This window comes from Bidens hawaiensis, unplaced genomic scaffold, assembly GCF_021521415.1.
Source record: "Bidens hawaiensis isolate Kalapana, Puna unplaced genomic scaffold, B.hawaiensis_p1.1 tig00000055_1, whole genome shotgun sequence".
NCBI classification, from domain to species: domain Eukaryota; kingdom Viridiplantae; phylum Streptophyta; class Magnoliopsida; order Asterales; family Asteraceae; genus Bidens; species Bidens hawaiensis.
The window spans coordinates 2,217,147-2,236,662 of NW_027491016.1; the positions used below are offsets into that span (position 1 = coordinate 2,217,147).

A 19,516-nucleotide genomic window follows, 5' to 3' on the forward strand; every position below is an offset into this window, starting at 1 on the left:
CGGAACGCGTGCCCGAGACTACAAGTACAGATTACGCAAGCAAATCCGGTGAACCAAATTTCGAACCAAGTGACGCGATGACAAACTTTTAATATAACCGCGCACCAAGCGCAAGCGATTAATGACGTAGTTAATGGTACATTTTTTTTATGCATCTATACTTTTTGTTACTGGTGCCGATAGTTTTATTTTTCACGCGTTTGAGCAGAAGCTCGCGCGACCGCGCCTCAACTTAAGGAAAACTTGTTGAATTGGCTAATCACAACTATTTTAATAAACTTTATAATCATGGATTGCACGCTTAACCTTAAAAACGATTTTGATCGACCTTATCCCCGTACCTTTTCTTTACGCATCCTACTTCGAGATAAATTTCGGGACGAAATTTCTTAAAGTAGGGGAGACTGTAACATCTGCCCGAATCCGACCCGACCCAGATACCCGTTTTCTGATCCGATTCTTTTTATGATTTAAAAATTTATTTATAATCTTTATAAATCTAACCTTTAATAAATCTTTATGTATATATGTATATATATATTTAAAATGTTTCTTCCGCCTCTCCTTCCTCTTCTTCTCTTTTCTTTCCGCCCGTCCCGTCCCTCTCCTTCTCTCTTTCCGCCTTCTTTTCCCTCTTGTCGCCGTCCCGCCCTTAAGCCTTGTTTCCCTAACTCCTTGCTTTTCCTTTGGTTCTTCCCGCCTAAGGATGTCTGCGCGGCTCCACGCGCTAAACTCCTTACAAGGAAGCCTGCGTGAAGATTGACTGTTCCTGCGCTACGCGCTAGGTACTATAGTTCTTCCCGCGGCGCGCTAAGAATGATACTTCGCGCGACGCGCTAAGAATTGTAGATCCTCCCGCGGCACGCTGTAAATTTGTAGTTCTTCTCGCAGCGCGCTAAGAATTGTAATTCTCCCCGCGACGCGCTAAGGATTTATGTTCTTCCCGCGACGCGCTAAGGATTTCAGTTGGTTCCGCGACGCGCTAAGAATTGTGGTTCTTCCCGCAGTGCGCATGGAAATGTAGTTCCTTCCGCGACGCGTTAAGGTTGTTTGTCTGCCTTCGCGCTCACGCTCTCTTGACCTTCTGTGTCTGCCTTCGCGCACTCAGCTTTCTCGCGCTAAGTCTTGTGTCTTTTATCTTGATTTATCCAGCCGTTTACCTTTGGTGATATCTTATCTTTGTGCTGTTGACCTAACTTGCTTCGTCTGAAAAGTTGCTTTCGGCGCAGCATGCGCGTCAATCCTATTGGTTGACAGAAAAAGGTGACTGACAATATCTTTTGAGATCTTCTTTTCCTTACCTTGAACAGTGTTTGCCTGACATATCCCATGTGCTGTGAACAGTAACCTGACAGCTTTTTCTCCTTTTCCTGCTGCCATATCTTTTGCTTAGATTTGGTGAGATATTTTCCCCTTTTTCCGGGATTGTGTTCCCTAGGGTTTGCCTATTTATACCCAGCCTTTTCTTTAACATTTCACACACAGACACTTAATCTCTTCTCCTTCTCCCTGCTGAAGACCTTCGCAGCGTAGCCGTCAACATAACTCCAGCTCTCCTTGCCTCTGTTTTCTTTCTCTTCTTTTCTGCCCAGATCTCGGTTAGTAAATGTTTATAATTTGTTTAAGTAAATCGATGCATATTACCTATGGTTAGTTATAATCAAGACACTAAAATCAATCGTTGAACCGATAATCTTATTTATAGGTTAACCTTGCTTGTTTGGTTCTTGCTTTATTTATCTTCATCGCACCGTTTATCATGTGAGTTATCTCGTACCTAATCCCTTTTTATTTTTAATGTTTTGGGATGTTCATGTGTTTATACATACTTAGAGTCTTAAACTGTTTATGAACTTTAGTCGCGCAGTGTCCCATGTGTTGAGGATGTTTACTTGGCTGTTATTTGTATGTGTGTATCATTAACCGCTTTGTTCGGCCTATTCCGAAGTTTTCATGGATCCATTGGATGAACACGGGAGACCAATCGTTTACGGTTTTCTTTGTTTACACTTGCACAGTATGTTTTCTCGTTTTTGTGCTCAATTGGGAGCACGGATTGAACTATGAGCTATGATCTATCTTAGGCTTGATCACAATCTGATTTCACCCTTGCTAAACTCTAGACATACACATGTTGTGCGCAGAATTTACTGTATTGCATTAAACTTGATTTCTCACCAACACGCAAGTGTTTGACGTTTATTTTAACACATGTTCAGGTTTGCAGTAGCTGTTTTGGAGCTTGTGGACACGTAGGAAGTTTTCTTTTATTTTGGACCTAGATTAAAATGTATCAAGACAAGTTTATGTTGATCAAATACTTTGCTTTATTATATAATGATTTTTGTTGATTTATGTTATCTGGTGTTGCGCTGCGCGCGCGCGATAAATGTGTATTAATAAATATTGACACCCAATAGTGTCACGGGTAATGAAACAAAATGTGGCGCCCCGATGTATAATCCGCCTTTGGTCGGGGTGTGACACTTACGCATCACATGCTCACGCATATCACATCAGCGCATGAAACATCTGCGCAGGACACAGCCTATGCGCAAGCGCATAAAACATCTGCGCGTGGTGCATGACACAAAGCCTATGAGCAAGCGCATAAAACATCTGCGCGTGACACAGCCTATGCGCAAGCGCATAAAACATCTGCGCGTGGTGCATGACACAAAGCCTACGCGCAAGCGCATAAAACATCTGCGCGTGGTGCATGACACAAAGCCTACGCGCAAGCGCATAAAACATCTGCGCGTGGTGCATGACACAAAGCCTACGCGCAAGCGCATAAAACATCTGCGCGTGGTGCATGACACAAAGCCTACGCGCAAGCGCATAAAACATCTGCGCGTGACACAGCCTATGCGCAAGCGCATAAAACATCTGCGCGTGGTGCATGACACAAAGCCTACGCGCAAGCGCATAAAACATCTGCGCGTGACACAGCCTATGCGCAAGCGCATAAAACATCTGCGCGTGGTGCATGACACAAAGCCTACGCGCAAGCGCATAAAACATCTGCGCATGACACAGCCTATGCGCAAGCGCATAAAACATCTGCGCGTGGTGCATGACACAAAGCCTACGCGCAAGCGCATAAAACATCTGCGCGTGGTGCATGACACAAAGCCTACGCGCAAGCGCATAAAACATCTGCGCGTGGTGCATGACACAAAGCCTACGCGCAACCGCATAAAACATCTGCGCGTGGTGCATGACACAAAGCCTACGAGCAAGCGCATAAAACATCTGCGCGTGGTGCATGACACAAAGCCTACGCGCAAGCGCATAAAACATCTGCGAATGACACAGCCTATGCGCAAGCGCATAAAACATCTGCGCGTGGTGCATGACACAAAGCCTACGCGCAAGCGCACAAAACATCTGCGCATGACACAGCCTATGCGCAAGCGCATAAAACATCTGCGCGTGGTGCATGACACAAAGCCTACGCGCAAGCGCACAAAACATCTGCGCATGACACAGCCTATGCGCAAGCGCATAAAACATCTGCGCATGACACAGCCTATGCGCAAGCGCATAAAACATCTGCGCGTGGTGAATGACACAAAGCCTATGCGCAAGCGCATAAAACATCTGCGCGTGGTGCATGACACAAAGCCTATGCGCAAGCGCATGAAACATCTGCGCATGACACAGCCTATGCGCAAGCGCATGAAACATCTGCGCGTGGCACAAAGCCTATGCGCAAGCGCATGAAACATCTGCGCCTGACACAAAGCCTATGCGCGAGCGCATGAAAACATCTGCGCATGACACAAAGCCAAAACCTATGCGTAAGCGACACAACAAATGAGACAATAGCCTAATCCAAATCAGGATAAGGACAACCTTATTTTGCAGCAATGAACTGGGGGACTATCGATACACGTTTGTGATTAAAACTTTATTAACAAGTTTTATATTACAAGTTCAATGGACTAGGGGACTATTGTGGTATACCACCACTACATTATCGCGATGGAAGACATCCGAATCTTAGGGCGGGAGCCTAATAATATCCCAAACGGCCACTCGTCAACGTAGGTTGGGCACACCTCATAATTTTCCCGAGGATGGGAACCTTGTAATACATCCACTTTTAGTTGATATGTTTTTGCAGGTTCGGCTACGAGTCGCACAAGCACCTATGACATTATTATTATCTGGCCGATTGTGCCTCCGCTATTATTTTGAAAACAAGTTGGGATAGTCATCCTGCGTAGAAGAGGCCCTTATGGGCCAGTCATTATCATCATATTATAGCTCATAAGCCTCAACTCGCGCATGCTTCATTATTTTGTAGCTCGTAAGTCGCCTCGCGCGCAAGCTTCATTATTTTTATAGCTCGTTAGTCGCCTCGCGCGCAAGCTTCATTATTTTTATAGCTCGTAAGTCGCCTCGCGCGCAAGCTTCATTATTACCTCGAGCGCGAATTGCAATACATTATTATCGAGATGCGCGCTCTATCTTTTATCAGGCCCCGCGCCACTATTGTTATGATGCGTGCTATATCTTATTCATCCAGTGCACCATTATTATCATAAGGATCACAACATGTCACCACATGGAGAAAACCTCTCAAAACTTAAAGACAATAAAGACAAGGCCGAAGAAAAGGAAAAAAGCCGCCTCATATCCTACACACCTTACGAAGTCCAGCGCTCCACCTAAACGCTTGCACGCCTAGGAGCAACACTGGACTTGGGGGGCTTGTAGGGGTATGGTACTAAACCCGGTTTTACGACCCTAAATTTATTATATTTGGCTTATTTTATTATATGGACTAATACAATGTTATTGGGCTGAGGGGGTTTTGTGGAGGTAACCCTAACTGGGCTAGGCCCATTAGGGTACCATGATGGTGGCCATGAGGCTCCCTATATAAGGAGGTCTCCACCTCCTTATTGGTCGTTGGGTTGTTGCTCTCAATAAGAGCCACCATCATACTATTTTTGTGTCTGTAAACAAGAGATCCTTGAGATTTCTTAGCAGTCACCTCCACATCCCCGAAAAGCCATTGCAGATCTCAAACAAAACCGGATAAGAAGATCAAGACGTGATTCGTTTATCTCGAAAATCCATGGGAACATCGTCATGGATCAGGTCAGATTTATTTCACGTTTCTTCAGGCACATAACTTTTTTAGTTGTTTATTAGGAGTTTGATTTTCTGAAAACCAATTGCTGGACAAGTGATAATGGAGAAACCAATCAACTAAATAAAATAATAAGATACATTAACCCCTTTATAATTTAGTATTATATCATCACACACCGAACAAACTAGCAAGTTTTAAATGCATCTACAATACATCACTGTATGGCTAGAGAGCCCTCTACAAGAAAATATTTTCTTGTAACCCATTTTTTACGTCACCGTAGACCGGCTAATGCTAATAAAATAAGGATTTGAGGTCCTTTCGTTTTTTAAGACTTATTATTTTTTTTCAACCACACACGTTAATAAACATATAGTTTGTTGTACCCCTCTTTTACTTTCACATTACTTAATTTTACTTTAATTACCACAATGCTACAAGTCGCTTATAGACAGGATTAAATCATGGCAAAGGTTTAAACTATGCGTGTGTGTATAAATACAAGTGAAACAATATGTCAAAATTTAATTCGGTTGAGTCACAAGAATTTTTACTGATTAACCAGTACACAAGTTTGCAACCGATCTAACAACCAACAAAATCAGATGAACTTACTTGATCCTCGTTTTGTATGATTCAACGGGAATTATGCCACTAGCTTAAGAATCAACTAATTGCCTAATTGGCTTAACTAACTCAATGTTAATTTACTACGGTTATAATTTAGTTCACACGAGTTATTTGGATATGGGTAAAAATACACTCTAGTTAAGAGCGCATACGGAAAAATATTGATATATTATTCTAACTTCACACAATAAAAAACTTATTCACAATTGTGATCACTAATGTCTGGTAATAAGTAATAATATTATCGCAACCTAGTTATTATAATGCAGACATAGAACTAGCCCAGTTAGTAGAAGTTTTTAGTGAGAGGTTATGAATTCTAACCCAGACAAAAGACAAATATATATATATACTAGATGGAAGCTCGCGCGATGTAGCGGGAAACGCGGACTTTGGTAATCACATTACAAGTTTGTGTGTTCATTGTTCGGTTTGAAACCGTGAAACTGTTCAAACCGGTCATTGGTTTGATTTCATGAGTGATTTTTTTTCTTTAACTTTTTGCCAGCCGATTTCAATTTTCAATGGGGTGTTTTCAGTTTTCGACGACACGGTTTGGCTCACGGTTTAATTTAAAAATGATCAAACCAGACCGCAAACACTCATACGTAAAATGTAGTTTTTTTAACTGAAAAAAACTATAACAATATGATACTCAAATTAAAGATAATAAAACGCTCATTTTTATAGTGCAATGTTTTATTAAAAATATTAATGTATAAAAAAGTTATGATCGTTCAAATTTTGTGGGGTAAGTTGGGTTAAAAGTGAAAATAAGAAGAGTATATAGGTAAAAGATTAAGGTCATAGTTGTAAATATTGTTAAAATTTACTAAATTTAAGAGGACAAAATTGTAACTATGTTTAGTGATTTGAAATTGCACGTGAAACTAATCATTCAAAAACTATGTTACCCTTTCCAATTGTTGTATTGTAAGCTAGGGTTATATTCAAATAAGAAGTTTGATTTTCTTAAGAAGACTAGAAAAGAGGGTATTTTAGTCTAACACTTTAATATCAAAACCCAATTACTTTAATCTCAAAACCCACTTGATACATTAATTTCAAAAACTCACTTACATAAAACCCAATTACATCTTAACTCATCTCCTACAACCACTACCACTCCACCGCCACCACAACCGTCACCCACCGCCACCACCTCGCCAGAAAAGTCTGAAAAAACACAATGGAAAACACTATGAAAAACACAATGAAAAAAAATACAATAAAAAACACAATTGTATGACACAATGAAAAATACTATTGTATAACACAATTTTGTAAAACACAATTTGTAAAAAACCCACCATTTTTTTTAATTTTTAGATAACAATATGGTACTCATATAAAAGATAAAAAGACACTCGTTATTGTGGTGAATTTGTTTTTCAATAAAAACGTCGTAAAAAAAGTTATGGACGTTTTAAAATGATGGGGGAATTTGGTATGTGTCTTGCATGTGGAGAAAGAAAGTCAACAAATGTGTTATTCCTTTTATGCTATTCCCCTTATGTTCACAATTGATTTCCTCCTAAACTAATCTTAACCCTCCATATTCAAAATCAATGGACACGATTACTTCTTATCCTTCCTATAAAAACTATACTTCATATTATAACATAACCTTTGTAAGCTATGTATTAAATTTTGTAATTTACTAAAAAGCAAACGTCTTAATTTGTCCATCTCTCTATCATTATATATATATATAAAAGGTTTTGGGAGGGTATAATTTTTTCGTTCAAAAGTGTTATTAAAATAAACTAAAGATCAAAATTAATTTAAATCTATTTTGAGAGAACCCTTAAGTGCTCACTAGCTTTATTCTTCTTCTAAATTAAAAAGTATTCAACAAAAACATCTTTAAATCAAATTTAGAATAATAATAATAATAATAATAAATACCATATGAAAACCTGTAACCAACCGATCATCTATTAATCTAGCAGTATGATGTCTCTTAGTTTAGCAGTATGATGTCTACCATTTCTAAAATAAAGATGCTAGGTTTAAATCCTTGAAAATACAATACTAAATTTAAAAAGATTTTATGTGAAAATAAATTTACATTAAGAAAAAGAATAATAAATAATTAAAATGACCCAACTAATGTTATCTTATGGTAAAATAAGGAATAATTTAAATATATACAATTTTGAAAGATAGTGTTTCAAGGGTTATATCATGTGGTTCACAATACTATTATTTAAATTGTGGTTCACAATTTATGTTCCCCTTTTAAAATGAAAAAAAGTTATGGCAGTGGGTTTCTCATTTTATTTATTTATTTTGAATTTGACTTTATAGCTCTTTGTTTCACAAAAGAATCAAAAGGAAATATGAAAAATTCTCAGAAATAATAATAAACTTAGATCATGGATAATGTGATCTGTGAAGGATGACTTTAGACACCGGCAACCAAAACTGAAGTTACCTTTCACGTTTTCACCTGACAACACACACACCCACCGACGGTGTTTTTCACCACAACAACAACCGTACAAGTCAACATCCCCAAACAAATATATAAATAAAAACACACACACACCTCGAGAACTCAACCTCCACCCGCCATACTCGCCGACACTTCTAAATGGCGTTGGCACCAAGTTACCTTATCACCCTCTTCTTCCTTCTCCTAGCCACCACCACCACCACCACCACATTGACCGCAAAACCAACGGCTCAGATCAACTCCAATTCAGTCCTGGTCGCCTTACTCGACTCGCGTTACACCGAGCTAACCGAGCTGGTGGAGAAGGCGTTATTGCTACAAACCCTTGAAGTGGAAGTTGCCAATCACAACATTACTATTTTTGCCCCTTCAAATGAGGCTATGGAGCGTGATCTTGATCCGGGGTTCAAGCAGTTTCTGCTTGAACCCCGGAATCTTAGATCCCTCCAGACGCTGGTCCTCCACCATGTCCTGCCTATTAGATTTGGCATCTCAGGGTGGCCGAATGAAACTATACAACATAACACATTATCCGAACACACGTTACATATTTCGGGCTCGGGCTCGATAAGGCTTGTTGGTACCGCGGAGCTTGTTCGGGCGGACGATATTGTGCGTAACGATGGGATTATTCACGGGATTGGTCGGTTGCTAATCCCGAAATCCGTACAGCAGGATTTTAATACCCGCAGGAGTTTGCGTGATATTTCTGCAGTGAAACCGGAAGGAGCACCAGAGGTGGATCCGAGGACGAACCGACTAAAAAAACCGGCTCCTCCGGTTCCTGTCGGTTCGGCCCCGGTTCTTCCGATTTACTCAGCCCTAGCGCCGGGTCCATCTATTGCCCCGGCACCAGCTCCTGGACCTGGCGGTCCTCACCATCATTTTGACGGGGAAAGCCAGGTCAAGGACTTTATTCACACTCTAGTAAAATATGGAGGGTAATTAATTACACTACACACTATTTTTTTTTTATTTTCACTTCATTCAACAATTCAATTCAATTACACATTATTGATGATAGATCATTCAATCTGGGCATTCAGGTACAACGAATTAGCTGACATTTTGGTGAATTTGACGAATTTAGCAACCGAAATGGGCCGATTAGTGTCGGAGGGCTACGTACTAACCGTACTAGCGCCAAACGACGAAGCGATGGCGAAATTGACAACCGATCAACTAGCCGAACCCGGTGCACCCGAGAAGATCATGTACTACCATATAGTACCCGAGTATCAAACCGAAGAGAGTATGTACAATGCGGTAAGACGATTCGGTACGGTTCGATACGACACGCTTCACGTGCCGCATAAAGTGGTGGCTCAGGAAGCCGACGGGTCGGTAAAATTCGGTGACGGTGAAGATACGGCTTATTTATTCGACCCGGATATTTATATTGACGGGAGGATATCGGTTCAAGGGATTGATGGGGTTTTGTTTCCGGTTGAGAGGAGTTTGAAGACGACTGGGAGTGTGAAGGCTGTTGATGATGTTAAGGTTGTGGCTAAACCTCGTAGAGGTACGTCGGTTGTTTTCTTTGCATTGAGTTTATGTTTTTGCCGGAAAGAGTGGGTTTTGGGTGTTTTGTCGGTGGGTCAAAGTAAAAAAGTCAACTGGGATAGTTATGTCTTTTTATGATTAGTGGTCAGTCTAATCATCGATTTATCGTTTACTTTAACCTTTTTTTATGTAGTGGTTTTAACATATAATTAAGTTAAAGAAAAAAATATATAAAATAACAAAATAAAAACGTATAATTGGTTGATTGGGGATGGACCCCACCTCTCACATGTTGGCGCCCCATTTTGGCAGTCACGTAGTGGCTACAGCGCCCCTCGACGCTTATGCAGCACTCCTTGGCAACCCCCTTGCTCTCCGTTACACAAGCTTAGAAAATTTGCTCTCCGTTACACAACCTTAGAAAATTTGATTATATTAGGCTATGCATTATGATTTAACAAGAAAAGAGTAGATAGCGTCATGTCACGTAGGTAATCAACTTTAACTCCCTCACCATTTAACAAGGACGTTGTTGTGGTTATGGATGGATCCCATCTCAATGTTTCCTTTACCAGAGTTAATGGGTTGGCGCTCCCCTTTAATTCTCGTGGTGTGTGTACTTGGACACTAATGTCCTGCAATACATAGACATGAGAGCTAACCCACAACGCGTGCTCTTAATGCAAATTGTCTTAAATTTTTGTTTTCAGCGACAATCTCGTATAAAATAAATAAAAACCTAGTTACATTTGTCCCTGAGTTTTTGTATGTCGTTTCGAAACAAGTAACCAAACTTTTACTCGATTATAAATTAATTAATAATTGTTTATTTGGGATGTAAGAAAGTTCCTTTTTTTTGTCACCCATAACATTGGTGAGAGTTAAAATGTTATTAACCAATACTTGATGATATGATTTATTAAAAAAAATAATATTTATGATTATAACATAACAAACATGTGCTTTAGTAGTTGTACAGTACAAGGGGTAGTTGCATCTAGACTTAATAAAAAAGAATATCAATAGAGCAGTTAGGGGGTCCATATCATTGAAGTGCTTCTGTCGGTTGCGTTTGACCCGACTTGTACTCTACGTTGATTTATTTGTACATGTGTACATCGTGCGTGTACTTGCATATTGGATGCTGAAGCATGCATAGTTGGTGGAATATGTTAAATCCAAATCATATTTTAGTTATGAACATTAATTTTTTTTATATAACGTCAATTCTGTGCTGTCAGCAGAAAGAATTCAATTCCACCGTATAATAAGAATTTGTCATAACTCTTTTGTTTTTTATAATTATTAATTTGTTTTATTGTTATTTATATTTAGTGTGGTGCTTAGTCGTTGTTATTGACAATTATCTATATTATTAAGGGTGGATTTATAATTATAAGTTTATATTATAACAATGTAATATGTTTTAACATTTTTCAGAAAACCAGATCTTTCAGCCCTGTAGTAATATACGTAGTCAAATTGTAAGAAATCATCTTGTTAATAGAAAATTTAGCAGACTGAAAGATCAACAGACCTTGTCGTTACTTGTGAGCTATTTAGTTCCGACTGTGTTTTATTAGTCGCGTTATATTAACACATGATAATATTAATTGCAGGAAAGTTGCTAGAGGTAGCATGCAGTATGCTTGTTAGCTTTGGGCAAGATTCAAGGTTCACCACATGCCATCATATTTGATATACAAACTTAATATCAAGAGAAGGTTCATATCTTCCTCTTTCTCTCTATTAACATGGATATATGTATAAACTTGTACACGATTTTTTTTGAGCATATCATGACTAGAATAATTATTTTAATTTATTAAAAAATATAACAAAAAAACATTGTCATTGTCACACATTTTTAGCTTAATAACAGTTGAAAATCTCCACTTGAGTTGTCACGGACATGTTATGTTAGGTTAAGATTTGTGCATACAAAATATATACATATAATAAAAAAGATAACCTAATGTTTTCTACTTAAAATATTGCAGGCATTGTTTAAAGACATAAAAGCCCCTCAGTAGATAAATATTTGCAAAAGGAGGATGATGGGTTTGGCTTTTGGAGTGTGTAGTTTTTTCTTCGTTTTTTCTTTTGTAATTGGAAGAAAGGGTAAAGGGTAGAAACGACATTTTGAGTGGGATCCGAATCAGATTTTTTGGAAGGAAATAAGTCAACTCAGAATAATATGAGGTGTGTATTGCTGGCATAAAGAGGTGGGGAGTTAAGTGTGTCTTGTACGTGTAGGTTGGTCAAAGAACAGCCTGCCACTTGGAAGCGGTGACCACCAAATGACACCCACAAGTTTATTATAAATAAAAAATAAAAATTATAATATAACTATAAATATTGCTATTTCAAATAAGAAAAAAAATTTAAAATAAATATTTTTAAAAACAAGTTTCAAGTTTTAAGTATCATTTATAAAGAATTTTAAAAATAGATATTTTAAACTAGTCGTGACGACTAGATTCTTATGTCAGCGAGTAGTTATAAAACTAGTCGCAACGACTATTTCAAGATAAGAAAAATTTAGGGATGAGTATTTTAACACCCTAAACTTGTCGGGACGACTAGTTTAGGTAAAAAATAGTCTGGACGGGTTTTTATGAATTTTTTATACTTTTCTTAATATTATATTATTATATTTAATTTTACTCATAATTAGTTTTTCTTTATAACTTTTAAAATATAAAGTTTTACTAAAATTCAAATACACCATTGAGACGTGTTTTTTTTATCTACGTGCCGACATAAGATTTATTCAAAACCGAGCCGATAAAAAAACCTCGATATAAATTTGACCAGCTCGGTTTTGAATAAATCTTATGCCCGCGCGTAGATAATAAAAAAAACACGTCTCAATGGTATATTTGGATTTTAGTAAAACTTTATATTTTAACAAGTTACAAAAGAAAAACTAATTACGAGTAAAATTAAATATAATAATATAATATTAAAAAAGTTACAAAAAAATTCATAAAAACTCGTCCGGACTATTTTTTACCTAAACTAGTCGTCTCGACAAGTTTAGAGCATCAAAATATTCGTCCCTGAAATTTCTTAGCCTAAAATAGTCGTCGCGACTAGTTCTGCAAACTACTCGCTGACATAAAGAATCTAGTCGTCATGAATAGTTTAAAATACTTATTTTTAGAATTCTTTACAAATGATACTTGAAACTTGTTTTTAAAAATACCTATTTTGAGAATTTCCCTTCAAATAATAATATTTTAAAACATTTGTTACACGAACTTAATCAAATTCGAAATAAATTAATTTTAAATATATGACTATCAAATTATAATCAGATATAAACAAACTTGTTCTAGCAAAGGTTAAGAGGTAGTCCGCTTTCAAACTTACTTTAATCAATTTTCAAATTATAAATTAACGAAACAATTGGCTGCTTTTATTTTTTTTTTGCCTTGAAGTTTCTCTCAACATTGTCAACTCTATGTTATAATGAATTCAATTACAATAGAGAGACATGTAAGAGTATGTTTTAATATATACATTTTTTTTAAGATACAAATTTGTATATAGTTTCTAAGAGCATGTGTTATACGTGGTGAGGATGACACCTCACTCGCTGCCACCTTAGCGTAACGTTACTCACTCAAATGGTGTTATACAAGTGAGACCTCATATAAATTATAAATGAAGCTCGTAAACATGTCAACCGAATCCGAGCAAAGGTTGTTATGCGGATTTTTGTTGTGTAATCCCGGATGATTACCTTGTTTTCGTTGCTCAGGAATTTCTTCAAAAGTCGGTTAGGTATCGCCTCATCGTGATTTTAATATTGTTTTCTAATTTTATACCGGCCATTAATTTGCGAGATTTTACATGATATGCCAACGTTGCTTCAAGAAACTGAATGCTCATTCAACATCCTTTAATGTTGTTGCTTCTCGAGCCACTTTGAAGTTTGAACTTCTTTTGTTTTTCTTATTGGTAGACATGTAAATGATTTGACGTGTATAGAAAAAAATTAAGATATATCAAGTGACGTCACAACTTCCACATTATCATTAGGGTGGATGATCACCTTTTAATTGTGTGTAATCAATGGTATCATACATTCTAAGAATCGCGCTTTGCTTCATGCGCATCATATAATTGTTAAATGTCACAACGTCGTTGTTAAATTAAGTTTACCTCTCGCATCCACTTTTGTGTGAAAACAACACACCTTTCTTTAAATCGTTAGTTACTCGTAAGATCATTAATTCATCTCCTTAAAAAATGACGCCTCTAAGCATTTCTTCATTGTGTAGGAAATTATTTGAAAAAGTAGTAACATACAGATGACCATTCATGATCCATGTTTAAAAGAGATATTTTTATTCTTCGACCTGAACAGAGGAGAGACTTTTAGCTTCTAATTAGTTTTTTATTTTTTCAAGTGAGTGTTGGTGTACAACTTATCTAACAGTTTATTAAAATTTAGTATTTTCACTCCTTATTTAATTAAATATTTTTTAAAAATTTAAAAGCCATCAATTCTTTTAAATTTATTTTTAAACTAGTCGTTTTTTTTGTTTTATAAATAACTAGGTATAAACCCGTCGCGTTGCGGCGGCGCAGCGACAAGAGTTCATTCGGATACAAAAGAATAACATATTTAAAACAACGCTTATTCAGCCGGTAAAACCGGGTGTTACGGAGGCGAATCGACGCAAATTCGATCAGTATTTAAATATGTTCGCTACCGTATCGAAATAAACCCATATAATAATTTTATAAAATTGTCATAGTAAAAGAAAATAATAATAATAATAATAAATGATATAAAACATAAAAGAAACAAAAAAAAATATTAATAGAACGAATTCCAATCTCCAACTAACCAAAGGAAAAAAAATAGCAAAAAATCAAAATCTTGATTTATTTGTTTTTAGACAAAAACCCAAAAAAAGAAAAAAATAATATAATGAGGACTTGAACTTGGGTTGATTAGTAATTCAAAAATTAAGAAGCATTCCATCAACTATCAAACCAACTCAACAATTTGAGTAAATCTTGAAAGTAATTAACTAAGGGAAAATTCTATAAAAAACCAGCTTACTTTTTGTTTTTCTTTACAAAAGTCCCTCCACTTTATTTTGCATACCAAAGTCCCTTAACATGATATTTTTAAATATAAAAATGAAAATACCTATAAAAGCTTGTTTTGCAAATTGCATGTACTACTTGTGTAATTATCGCTAAAACACAAATCATCTATACACCAACAATTCTTCTCCCAATAACCAGTCATGGCCACCTCCTCTTAACCCCATATAACTTCAAAAAAGAGACAAAATTATCACTGCTTATCATCTCCTTCATATAAATGTTGTCTTTCTAACTCCATATACAAAATTATTTTTGTTTTTAAGATACAAAGTAAGAGGTTAAAATTAAGAACCAATAGATCATACAGATATTCACAAAATGAGGATAAAAATTAGTGATTAACTAGCAATCTTCAATGTTTCTGAAATAACATCAAGTAATTGAACATAGTACATATGAAAAAGAGCAATTTATGCATATTATAACAAATTTAAAGTATGAAAAAACCAGAGACCATAGCATCGATTGACCCCAACATGACCAAACCCAAAATTCCGAAACTGAGAATGATTTCAAACGTACGGACCCTGGGCAACAAATCCTCAACAAAATCACCATTGGTGAGGAACTTATCATCCTCCTCATCCTCAACGTCGTTGTACGGCACATCTCGGAGCGGTTTCTTGGAGTTAATACAAACTGATTCAACAACTCTCAAATTCAATATGAGGTTTGAGGAAACTGACTTAAAAGGTGTAATGGGTCTAGAAGAATTTGGGGGAATTAAAACCCTAGACCTTGATTTTGATGTACCAGAAGAGATTCATGTTGAAAGAAGTTTTGTGTTTTAGAGATAATTAAACATGTAGTACATGTAGTTTGTAAAAAAAGCTTTTATAGGTATTTTTATTTTTATGTTTAAAAATACAATGTAGAGTGACTTTGGTATGAAAAATAAAGTGGATGGACTTTTGTAAAGAAAAACAAAAGGTATGTTGGTTTTTTATGACATTTGTCTATTAACTAAATAGTAAAACTCATAACCTTAAAAAACTTTTGTGGCATCAAATTTTTTTCAATTATCTAATACTAAGTAAATTCCTGACGCATACGCGCCCGTTTGATGCTATTAGCAGTTTTACAACTTATCAAATCGTGTGGTGCGGCTGTGAGTCGATTGGTGCCAGGTTACGAAACTGAACATAAACTTAAAAAAAATATTAATGGCCAAATACAACAAATTAACATAAAGAAAGCCGCGCGTTGTGCTGACAAATCGAAAACACTTCGGTTGGTATCTGGTTATGGCGTCAAAAGTAAAGCAAAAAATAAAGTCATCCTCACCTAAATACAACAATTTAGCGTATTTAAGATATAAAAAAATGCGGCAAATAAAAAAAACACGTGCAGTTGCTAACGAACTGTCGTCGAATTCATTGATTCCTAAATCAATGGACAAAAGAAATGCGGTAAAAATTGCGTGTTGCGTTTGCAAACTGACGCGAATTTGGTCGGAATCGACGTTGTCGGTACTAAATCGTACAAAGAAAACCACGCGTTATGGTGGTCAACTAACACGTGTTCGGTTGGTATCACGTCACAATACCAAAATTAAATTAATAAGCTAATTCATTCACACCCAAAATTAATAAAAAAAAACTGTAGCGAAAACAAAAAATATATGCACGTTGCGGCCGCGACTGATGCGAATTTGTTCGGAGTCGACGGACAAAAAACACTCACGAGAAAAAAACCACGTTGCGACCACAAGCTGAAGCAAATTCGGTCGGAATAATTTGATGTTATTAACAATAAAAAAAACTCACGTTTTACGACAACGAACCAATACAAATATAAAAAACAAAAAGCCAAAAAGTCAACTATGTCGCCAAAGATCTCTTTTATTATATATAATAATTTCATTTATTTTCACGTAGTCTTTTGTAACTCATTGTGGTGTGTTTTTCCAACTGGTTTATTTAAAAATACATGCTTATTTTCTACTGTCTTTATATGTATTGTTAGAGAAACAATGGTTTAAGTTTTCATCAACTTTAATGGTTTTGATAACGACTAAATTAACCTATTATGACATTGTGACATGTATTATTAGTTCATCAATGATGCTACATGCCACACATATTCCTTAACATAATCATCATTAGTTACTAAACAAGCATGATAAAATCAACACAGTTCTTAATGAATAATCTATACTAAACAAGTATGGTGTGTTTTTCCAAGTGGTTTATTTAAAAATGCATGCTTATTTTCTGTTGTCATTATATGTATTTTTACAGAAACAATGGTTTAAGTTTTCATCAACTTTAATGGTTTTGATAACGACTAAATTAACCTATTGTGACATTGTGACATGTTGTATTATTAGTTCATCAATGATGCTACATGCCACACATATCCCTTAACACAATCATCATTAGTTACTAAACAAGTATGATAAAATCAACAAAGTGCTTAATGAATAATTTATACCAAAGATTGAAGATAGCGAAATTACAAGTCCAGCCTATTGAAATATTTATAAAATATAATATGTTGTTTTATAAAAATATGAAAATTTTATAAAAAAAATAAAAATATTTTCTTAAATATATATTATACGAATTTCAAATAATACTTGAAATGATAATTCCACTTATGGAATGTCTTTCCTTATATATACCTCGAAGACTTAACATCGTCTTGAATGGTTAAGTCAAATACAAAAATGAAATGTGTAGAGGTTTAATTGTATAAACCAAATGGTGATTAACCCATTATGTGAAATACTTGAGCTTAGTTGCAAGAGTCAAACAAAGATAAAAATGGCTCTCTACAATATGTGAGGAAACTTTGTTTGAAGACAAAATAATGAGAAAATAACTCACAATGTTCACCTACACAAAGATCAAGACGGAGTGGACAGAGGGCCCACGACTGATGGAAGCGACCGGCGGGTCACCAGAATCTTATCTAGTCATTTCACATGTTTAGCTACAATTGAAGACTTGTGCAAGCTTAGGTGTTGTTTGTTTTTTAAGGCAAAAACTGTTTGCAATCTGATTTCATCTGATTTCAGGTCTGCAACTAAAGATGTGGTCTGAAGGTCTGCAATTTGAAAATATAATACTGTTTGTTTTATAAACTGGGTATCGTCTGCATAAACTGAAAATTAGTCACCTATCATACATATAACAGTAGATAGAAGTCATTTAACGTCTGTAGACTAGTAAAATAGTTGGTGGTGGGCGGTGGACGGTGGTGGTGATGGACGGTGGGTGGTGGTGGTGATGGACGGTGGTGGTGATGGTGATGGACGATGTTGGTGGCAGATGGTAGGTGGTGGTGGTGGGTGGTGGACGGTGATGGTGGTGGGTGGTCGACGGCGTTGGTGGCGGGTGGTAGGTGGTGGTGGTGGTTGGTGGTGGCGGACGGTGGTTGGTGGTAGTGGACGATGGTTGTGGCTGACGGGGTGGGTGGTGGTGGTGGTGGTGGTGGGTGGTGGTGGTGGTGGTGATGGACGGTGGTGGTGGGTGTTGGTGGCGGATGGTAGGTGGTGGTGGTGGTGGTGGCGGACGGTGGGTGGTGGTAGTGGATGATGGTCGTAGCCGACGAGTGGGTGGTGGGTGGTGGTAGTGAACGGTGAGTGGTGGCGGTGATGGACGGTGGTGGTGGTGGTGGACGGTGGTGGTGGCGGCGGCGCATCATGGGTGGTGGTGTTGGACATTGGGTGTTTGTAGGATGTTAAGAAGTGTGACGATGTGTGAAGAAGTTAAACAATAGCTTCTTTTTTAAGACTATAAAAGCAGTTTGCAGATCTTATTTAAAAAAAAAACAGTCTTCCGAAGCTTATGTCTACGCGTCCGCAGACATAAGCCTCCTGTAGATGTTTTAAGCAAAAACAAACACCACCTTAGTCTTCACCTGTCTGCTCTACAATATTCATATATCCTTAAATTTTTATTTACTTGCATTAACTATTATAAGTTATGAAAAGAGTTTAACGAAGTTATTAGCTCATTAAAATCTAGGAAAACCAATAAAGCCCCCATCTCTAGTTTTCTACACACGTATACAACTATAATTTTTACATATAAACAATATGTTATTTAGAGTTTTTAATATATTGTTTTATAAATTCAGGAAGTTTAAAAGGGGAAAGCAGCTATGAATTAACAACGTCTAGCAGTATAGGACTTTTTACAATTGTTTTGCATTGTAATGTTGTAAGGTCTTGAATGTAACTGGTTATCTACCTTAGTTACTTGACGTATATTATTAAATCAACCACTTTAGTTACTTGACGTATATTACTAAATCCTTATAAATGAATAAAAGACCCGTTTATTAAAAATCGGGAGCAAGACTTGAATAAATATGGAGTCCTATAATTGAGGAAGCCTTGAATGTAACCGGTTTAACGAACTTTGTTAATTAGTTGATGCATATATATATTTTTTCGGAATGAGAGTTGATGTATATTATTAAAATCCTTATGAATGAATAAACGAACCATTTACTAAAAATCGTGAGCAATGCTTGAATAAAATATCGGGTCCTATAATTGAGGAAGGGATTAAATTAAAGTCAAGAAGATAAAGTTAAAGCTTAAATTTAAGTTTGTATTTGAGTTTAGTAAGTCTTTGTTTAAATGGTTTTCATGAGTTGGGTTAGGGACTTAGGGGAGCTTTTCTTTATAAACAATAATAGGGTTTGTTGATTTAATTGTATTTGTTTTTTTGCCATAT

General features: G+C 36.5%; 1 pseudogene across 1 annotated transcript; it reads left to right on the forward strand.

The window, feature by feature from the left end:
• The first annotated feature begins 8,333 nt into the window (after positions 1-8,333).
• LOC143623938 (fasciclin-like arabinogalactan protein 17 pseudogene) lies at positions 8,334-11,759 on the forward strand (annotated as a pseudogene). Its single transcript, XR_013152006.1, has 4 exons — positions 8,334-9,136; positions 9,242-9,717; positions 11,318-11,422; positions 11,699-11,759. The product of XR_013152006.1 is annotated as a fasciclin-like arabinogalactan protein 17 pseudogene (transcript).
• Positions 11,760-19,516: the final 7,757 nt, after the last annotated feature.